A 7,324-nucleotide genomic window follows, 5' to 3' on the forward strand; every position below is an offset into this window, starting at 1 on the left:
TTTCTTCCTTCCTTCCTCCTTTCCTTCCTTCTCTCCTTACTTCCTTACTCTTTTCCGCCCTCCCTCCTTACTCCTTTCCTTCCTCATTCCTTCCTTCCTTCCTTCCTTCCTTCCTTCCTCCTGTCCTTCCTTGACTTGAGGACAACAGGAGGGTTAAAGACTTTCAAACAACACAAAATGGTTCATGACCAAGATCAGAGCCCATTAATCTCGACATCTACTGGACAACCCTGGTGTCACTTAGATACTTTTCCTGCTAAATTCAAGCTGTGGTTCCCGAAATTGCAAGCTAACCCCTAACAGTTGGGTCTCATATTAAAGAGATTTTCCTGGACTTAGCCAACAAGGTTTCTCTTAGGTCTATTTCTTTATAGAGAGCATTATAAACTGTATCTCTATCATTACATCCCCAACATTTCAAACCACTAAGAGATGGTCTATCTTCATAGTTTGACAAACAGCAGTCATGGGTCAAAACCATCATTTTAAAGAAGTTGAAGACTTTCAATCAACACAAATCAGTTCATGACCGAGATCTGAGCCCATTTGTCTCATGTGCAAAACAGTCACTCAGCTAATTTCCCTGCTAAAGTCAAGCTGTGGTTCCCGAAATGGCAAGATAACCCCGAACAGCTGGATCTGAAGTGATGTGACAAGTTCAGAGAGACGTCTACAAGAATCCAGACGGGTTACTCATCAGATATATATTACATAACACAGGCAACAAGAGTGCATTAAAGACTCTATTTCTATCTTTAAATCCCCAAAATGTCAAACCACAACGAGACGGTCTATCTTCGTTGTTAGACAAATAGCGGTCATGGATCAAAACCACAATTTTAAAGAGGTTAAAGACTTTCAATCAACACGAAATTGGTTCATGGACCAAGATAATAGCTGAATAAGCAGATAACAAGACAGCCACTTAGCTACTTTTCCTGCTAAATTCAAGCTGTGGTTCCCAAAAATTGCAAGATAACCCCGAACAGCTGGATCTGAAGTGATGTGACGAGTTCAGAGAGACGGCTTTAAGAGCCCAGACATGTAACTCATTGGATATATATGACATAACACAGTCACAAAATCATGCTCACTGTTATATTTAAGAGACTTTCCTTGACTTTAATTCCACCTGTAAAAAAGGGAGCTCTCTGTTTTCCTGCTTTTTGGTGGGAGCGCCTGAACACAACCCTGATCGGAGCCAAATGTCTCTGGTCAACCAACATTACTGGATTCCTTTTTTCTCCTTCCCGCAGTGTGACAGCAAGTGCACACAGAAGAACAACAAGACAACAAATGTGGTCAGAGTGTCACTTTTAAGAGATCGGATCTTTGCAAGAGCCTCTCGGACACATGACGTGGCCCCCCTGGACTCAGACGGGAAGGGTGGAGACGTGGAAAGGCGACTCAGTGATCTATCTTCCCTCGCTGGGACTATTTCACAACTGTTTTCCCCAGCTCAGCTCCTCACATATCCTCGGCTATAAATCTGACTGTCCTCCTCCTCTCATGAGAAATGACGTATGAATTAAAAGAGTTTGACTCCAAAATGATGTAACGACAGTGTTTTGAAGACCTTTTACACAAATTACAGCAAAATGAGCATCCTGACAGACAAGTTGTCTATTTGTTTGTCTTGTTGTCAGTTTTGTGCAACATCTGAGTGAAGAAAACTTGCATAATCTGATATTTCTCAACCCTGTTTGTATGCTGTTTTAATGGCATGTGACCCTTAATGGATGTACCTCATTACTTTGTTTAAAGGTCCCACCAAGAAGGCCAAGCTTGTCTCTCAAAAATGACCTTTATTTGCTACTGAAAGCACAGTTTGATGTTTATAATGATATCAAAGTGCTTGGTTAAGGTTAGCGAAAGGGTTAAAACAGTATAGTTGGAGATAATCACAAATCCAAATGTCAGACATGAAGTGAGGCCAGATTCACCAAATCTGCAACATGAGATTATGTCTTCTTGTGTACGTTTTGACACAAACTAATCAAAAGAAACTCGATATTTGCAGCCCATGCATGAGTAAGAGTACTGAAAAATGCACAAATGTATCTGCAGCTTGCAAGTGACAATCATTTGTGATGTGTGTGTAAGCAGTAGGGCTGGGTATTGTTTAAAAATGATGATACTAGCACCAATCCAAGCACCTTTAAAGTCTGTGTAAAGTAATAATAAATATGTGTTCTGAGTTTGACATACCACAGAAAAGTGTGTTGTTAACCACCCTGCCAAATTTGAATGATTAAAAAAATCGCCAAATATATGAAACTAGGCTTCAAAGTTGTGTAAAAATCAGCCTCTTTCTCTGCTACCAAACACTGTGGGCGTGGCCTCCGAGTCCGCTGAAGCCCCGCCCCCTACCAAGTGTCACCAGTCAATCAAAGTCACCACCTCTACCAGAAACATGGACGCTATGTTTGAGAGCTTTCTGCGGCTAACTCAGCTGCTAGCTCTGCGGCTAACTCAGCTGCGAGCTCGGCGGCTAACTCAGCTGCGAGCTCGGCCCTAGTAAGCAGTGGTGGCCGATGATTTTTTAGCTGGTATAAAGTTTATTACGATGCTAAGAATCTAGGCGAAGAAACGTTACAGGATCGCCAAAGTGGTTACAATTCATCCTCAGGGGAACATGAACGTGTGTACTACATTTCATGGTGATCCATCCGATCAAATATCAACCTCATGGCACTAAAAAGGAAAAGTCGTTACGTTAAAGTGAAAACGCTTATTTCTAGGTTAGCTAGCATAGCAAAAGAAATGCTAGATTTTAATATAATGAGCAGAAACGATGCATCTCAGCACTGCGTAGTCACATTATCAGAGTCAAGACAACGTTACAGATCGGCTGTTTCTGAGTCTCTCTGAAACAATACCCTTCAGATATTGACGAGGAATCGAACCACCTACTGCAAACAATAACTGATCAGCCTCCTCTCTACATTGTTTTTTGTGTTTTTGCACAATCAGCTCTGACCTTTGACCTTCTGTTACTATCGGCTGTTTTGTGACATCAATCTTTGAGATGACACTTAATCAGTATTAGAGTCAGACGTCCCCAACCTGTTTTGGATTATGGCCCATTGAAAAGAAGCAGTTTGTGCAAGTGACACCTTGTTTGAGCGATTTTTAGTGATTTTATCTTCTCAGATTGACAATTTTCAGAGGCTTCAACAAGAAAAACATATAATTTTGAGACAATTTAGAGAAAACTACATCGAGAATATATCTGTTTGTCTCTTGTTAAATCACCTCTCAAATTTATCCTGCAACAAGTTGGAGGTATCTATCTGCTTTTAGGGGTAAATCCTCATTTTATGACAACAGTCGTCCCCTTTTCTTCGTCAAAACATCCACACACTCTCCTCCTGTACCTCCTGAACCCCCCAAACTACACAGATCTCCTCGTGCACGGTGACGTTTCAGCGTCATGTCTCTACAACACTTTCCAGGACTCTCCACTTTCTCTGCAGCCCTGTGAAAACTCCCAGTTCCTCTTCTCTCTCCTTTTCCTTTCCTCTACCATTGAGGATCATGAACGTACCCCTCCTCTTCCCTCCTCCTCTTCCACCTCCACTCCTCCCCAAAAAAAGCACATCTGGTCCTCAGAGCGCCCCCCGGGCCCCCTTTAGCAACCCCTCCCAGACGTGAACTTGGCCTACCTAAATGTTTTTGTTCATGCAGTCTGTGTCTGTCTTATGGAGAAGGGGGGATGGAGAGAGAAAGAAAAGGAATTTCAACATAAACTGTCTTTTATTGACTCAATTGAAAACATCAACATGAGAAAAACTTATGAGAGACAGAAGAGAGGAATCGAGCATGAGTGTGTGTGTGTGTGTGTGTGTGTGTGTGTGTGTGAGTGTGTGTGCAATAAAAACGATGTTGATATAAACCGCTATGTGCGAGAGATTGAAGAAACAGAGAAGAAGCGGAAGGGAGAGGCCGCATTACATCATCCGCACAGCTACCACGGCATCCCGCTAATCGAATCAGTGTCCTGTCACCTAGCCAATCAGCCGCCATGGCAACCAACGTGTCATTTAGTCAATTACGTGACCAGCTAATCATCGAGTTAACCAGATAGCTCGAGGTTGTCGTCAAAAACCCGCTTTTAGGCCCTCGACCTCAACTGTCAGCGAGCCCGTCGAACAGTCAGCCGGCAGTCAGTCAGACAGTCAATCACATGGAAGCAATTGATTAGAAACAGCTGTCCTCACCCCCCCCCCCCCAACCCCCCCTCTCGCTCCTTCTCTCCCTCCCTCCCCCCACCTCCCGATGACTGAGTTCATTGTTTTAGCAGCTCGGCCCACTTTTCTGTACCTCCATTATACTTCTACTACGTTCTTCTCTCCCTCCGCCTGACTTTTCTTACACCTACGTCTAACGCTGAGGTCCGTCGTCACTTAATCAGGAAGTTTGGTTTGTTTGACATCCAGAGTTTGATGGATGCTCCGATCCAGAGGGACTCATACGCTTTTTTATCCTTCATTTAACCGGGTTAAAGTGTAATTAGGTACATTTTCATTGAAGCCTGACAGATAAATCCATATAAAGTAAAACCAATATCAGCTCAATGCAGATTTATATCAATATCAGCGTATTTGTGACCCGATAAATGACAAGAATTTGATGTTTCGAAGCTATAAATATCACTATTCAATAGTTTGTCCACTAAAAAGTAGTGACATGTTAATTTTTTAACTGTTAAACATCCTACTTAACATGTCTCTAGGTCAGATTTTGTTATAGGTTGTATAAAGAAAGTTAATATTGGACAGATTTTTTAAACTCAACCTCAAAAAAGTTGGTTTCAGTGGTGTTGTAATTTTCATCCACCTGTTACATTAACATTCATTCACCCACTAAATCCTCAAAACTGAAACAACCAAGCCTATATCTTAAAATGCCTTTATATAGGACTAATTTACAACAGAATAAAATACTGTTTGCTATTAATTCAATAAAATAGGACCAAGAGGCAACTTTGAGGGCTGAAAAGTGAAGTAAAAAAAAAACATGCAGTTCCTTAAATGGCCACTTGGGGGTGACTCAGAAAGCGAGTCAATCCTCCCGTGTAATACCCAACTTTACAGCAGAAATAAACATATTTAAAGCCTGATACAATAAACAGTTTGGTCTTTAAAGATAATTTCCACGTTGATGATGAATTCTCGGGGCGTGAATTATTACGCAGCTCAACAGTTATAATTGTATTAAAGCTTAAAGTTATACATATAAGTAAGGGCATACCCACTATGAGCAAAAGGTGGGTGTTGTCACAGGCAAGTTGTTACCACGGCAACACCATTGATTAGGTAATATAACCATGGGGTACCCAGATTGACAGACTATAGGTGAAGCTGTGGCTGTTACTGTTTCAGTGTGTTTTCAGTTCATGAAAGTTAATTCTAACATTTTGGTCACTTGTCTTAAATCATGCTAAGAACCTTTAAGGAGTCTGATGTTCAGATTTTTTCTAGTAACTACATTTTTTTTCCAATGGTTTTAAGCCTGTTTTTCACTAGCAAAAAATTAGCATTAGCAACAAAGTTAACCATAGACTCTAAATGTACAGTGGAAACCAAGCTAGCAGCTAATATTGGGGTTAGCGCTGTTAACTACATTTCGTTTCAATGGTTTTAAGCCTGTTTGTCTCTTGCGAAAAATTAGCATTAGCATCATCACAGTTAACCATAGACTTTAAGTGCACAGTGGAAACCAAGCTAGCAGCTAATATTTGGGTTAGCGCCACCATTTAGCTCAAATATGGCCTAAAAATCCAAGATGAAGACGGTCAAAGTAAAAAAAATGCAAACTTGACAAATTGTGAGTCCACAAACCAAATCACGGTAACTATGTTTTTTGTTTTTTTGTTTTTTACAGTCTATGAAGAGGACTGAAGGATCTGCACTAAACACAAAGTACAGCTTAACCTAATGGGAATGTAATTAGCTTTGAAGGTACTGACCAATAAAGCAACATAAAAACTGGATGTAGTTTAGTGACCAAGTGCAAAAGTCAGTAGTAGAACAGGTGCATCAGATAAACCACAAACATTAAGGCTGCAATTTCCATTAATACAGTAACTATGGTAATCATTGGGAGAACAAAGTCTTTTAAAAAGCTTAAAATAGTTTCAGATTAACTATCAGCTTGTGATCAGCATCCACTGAGTCAAAACAAGCCAAGTGAATGTGTGTGCAGGACTTGATGCAGCCAGGATAAAGTAAATGGCATTAAGTTGATGCATTGCAGTGATTGAATCCCTGTTGATTCTCCTTTAACGTCAGTCTGAACAGCCTTCCTGTTTAATCCTCTGTAATGTAACTCAATAATTAGTTTTCTGTTCTTTGAGTGGAAGAAGTGGGAGGTTTTCTCTCCCTCTCTACCTCTACCTCTCTCTACCTCTCTCTCTCTCTTTCTTTCTTTCTTTCTATATTTCCTCTGCAGCTCATTTTCCTTTCTGCTTTTCTCACCATCCAAACCGAACTTCAAAGCCTCAGTGTGACTGTGACTGTACGTGTGTGACTGTACGTGTGTGTGTGTGTGTGTGTGTGTGTGTGTGTGTGTGAGAATCAAAGGTATTGTTGCTCTGCTCACGAGGGGATGCAGAGCAGGACCGGAGCAAAGCATGCGTCTGGCGAATCTCATATTTCAAATTTTTCAAAGACTGTGTTTGTGCCTCAGTGTGTGTGTGTGTGTGTGTGTGTGTGTGTGTGTGTGTGTGTGTTCTTGTTTAGAAGAGCTGGTCCCAGGCCTATAAACCCCCCCCCCCCCCCCCCAATAAAACGGGGACAACGCTGCCACATTTGATTTGAAACAAACCCTAGAAGAGTTTCAAATCTGTTGTTTCATTTCCGAGAGCAGATCAGTTTAGGGTCACGTCGAGGTCGGGACTCATTAAGGATCAATTCTGGATGTTATAGAGCAGGGGTGTCAAACATGAGGCCCGTGGGCCAGAACCGGCCCGCTGAGGGATCCACTTCGGCCCACTTTCCTTCCCTGTCTTTTTTTCTTCCTTCCTTCCATCTTTCCTCCCTGTCTTCTTTTCCAATCTTTCCTTCCTGTCTTCTTCTCCTTCCTTCCACCCATCCTTCCATCTTTCCTTCCTGTCTTCTTCTCCTTCCTTTCCGTCTTCTTCTCCTTCCTTCCACCCATCCTTCCATCTTTCCTTCCTTTCTTCTTCTCCTTCCTTTCCTTCCACCCATCCTTCCATCTTTCCTTCCTTTCTTCTTCTCCTTCCTTTCCTTCCACCCATCCTTCCATCTTTCCTTCCTTCCTTCTTTCCACCCATCCTTCCATCTTTCCTTCCTGTCTTCTT

This window comes from Scomber japonicus, chromosome 22 (assembly GCF_027409825.1).
Source record: "Scomber japonicus isolate fScoJap1 chromosome 22, fScoJap1.pri, whole genome shotgun sequence".
NCBI lineage: Eukaryota > Metazoa > Chordata > Actinopteri > Scombriformes > Scombridae > Scomber > Scomber japonicus.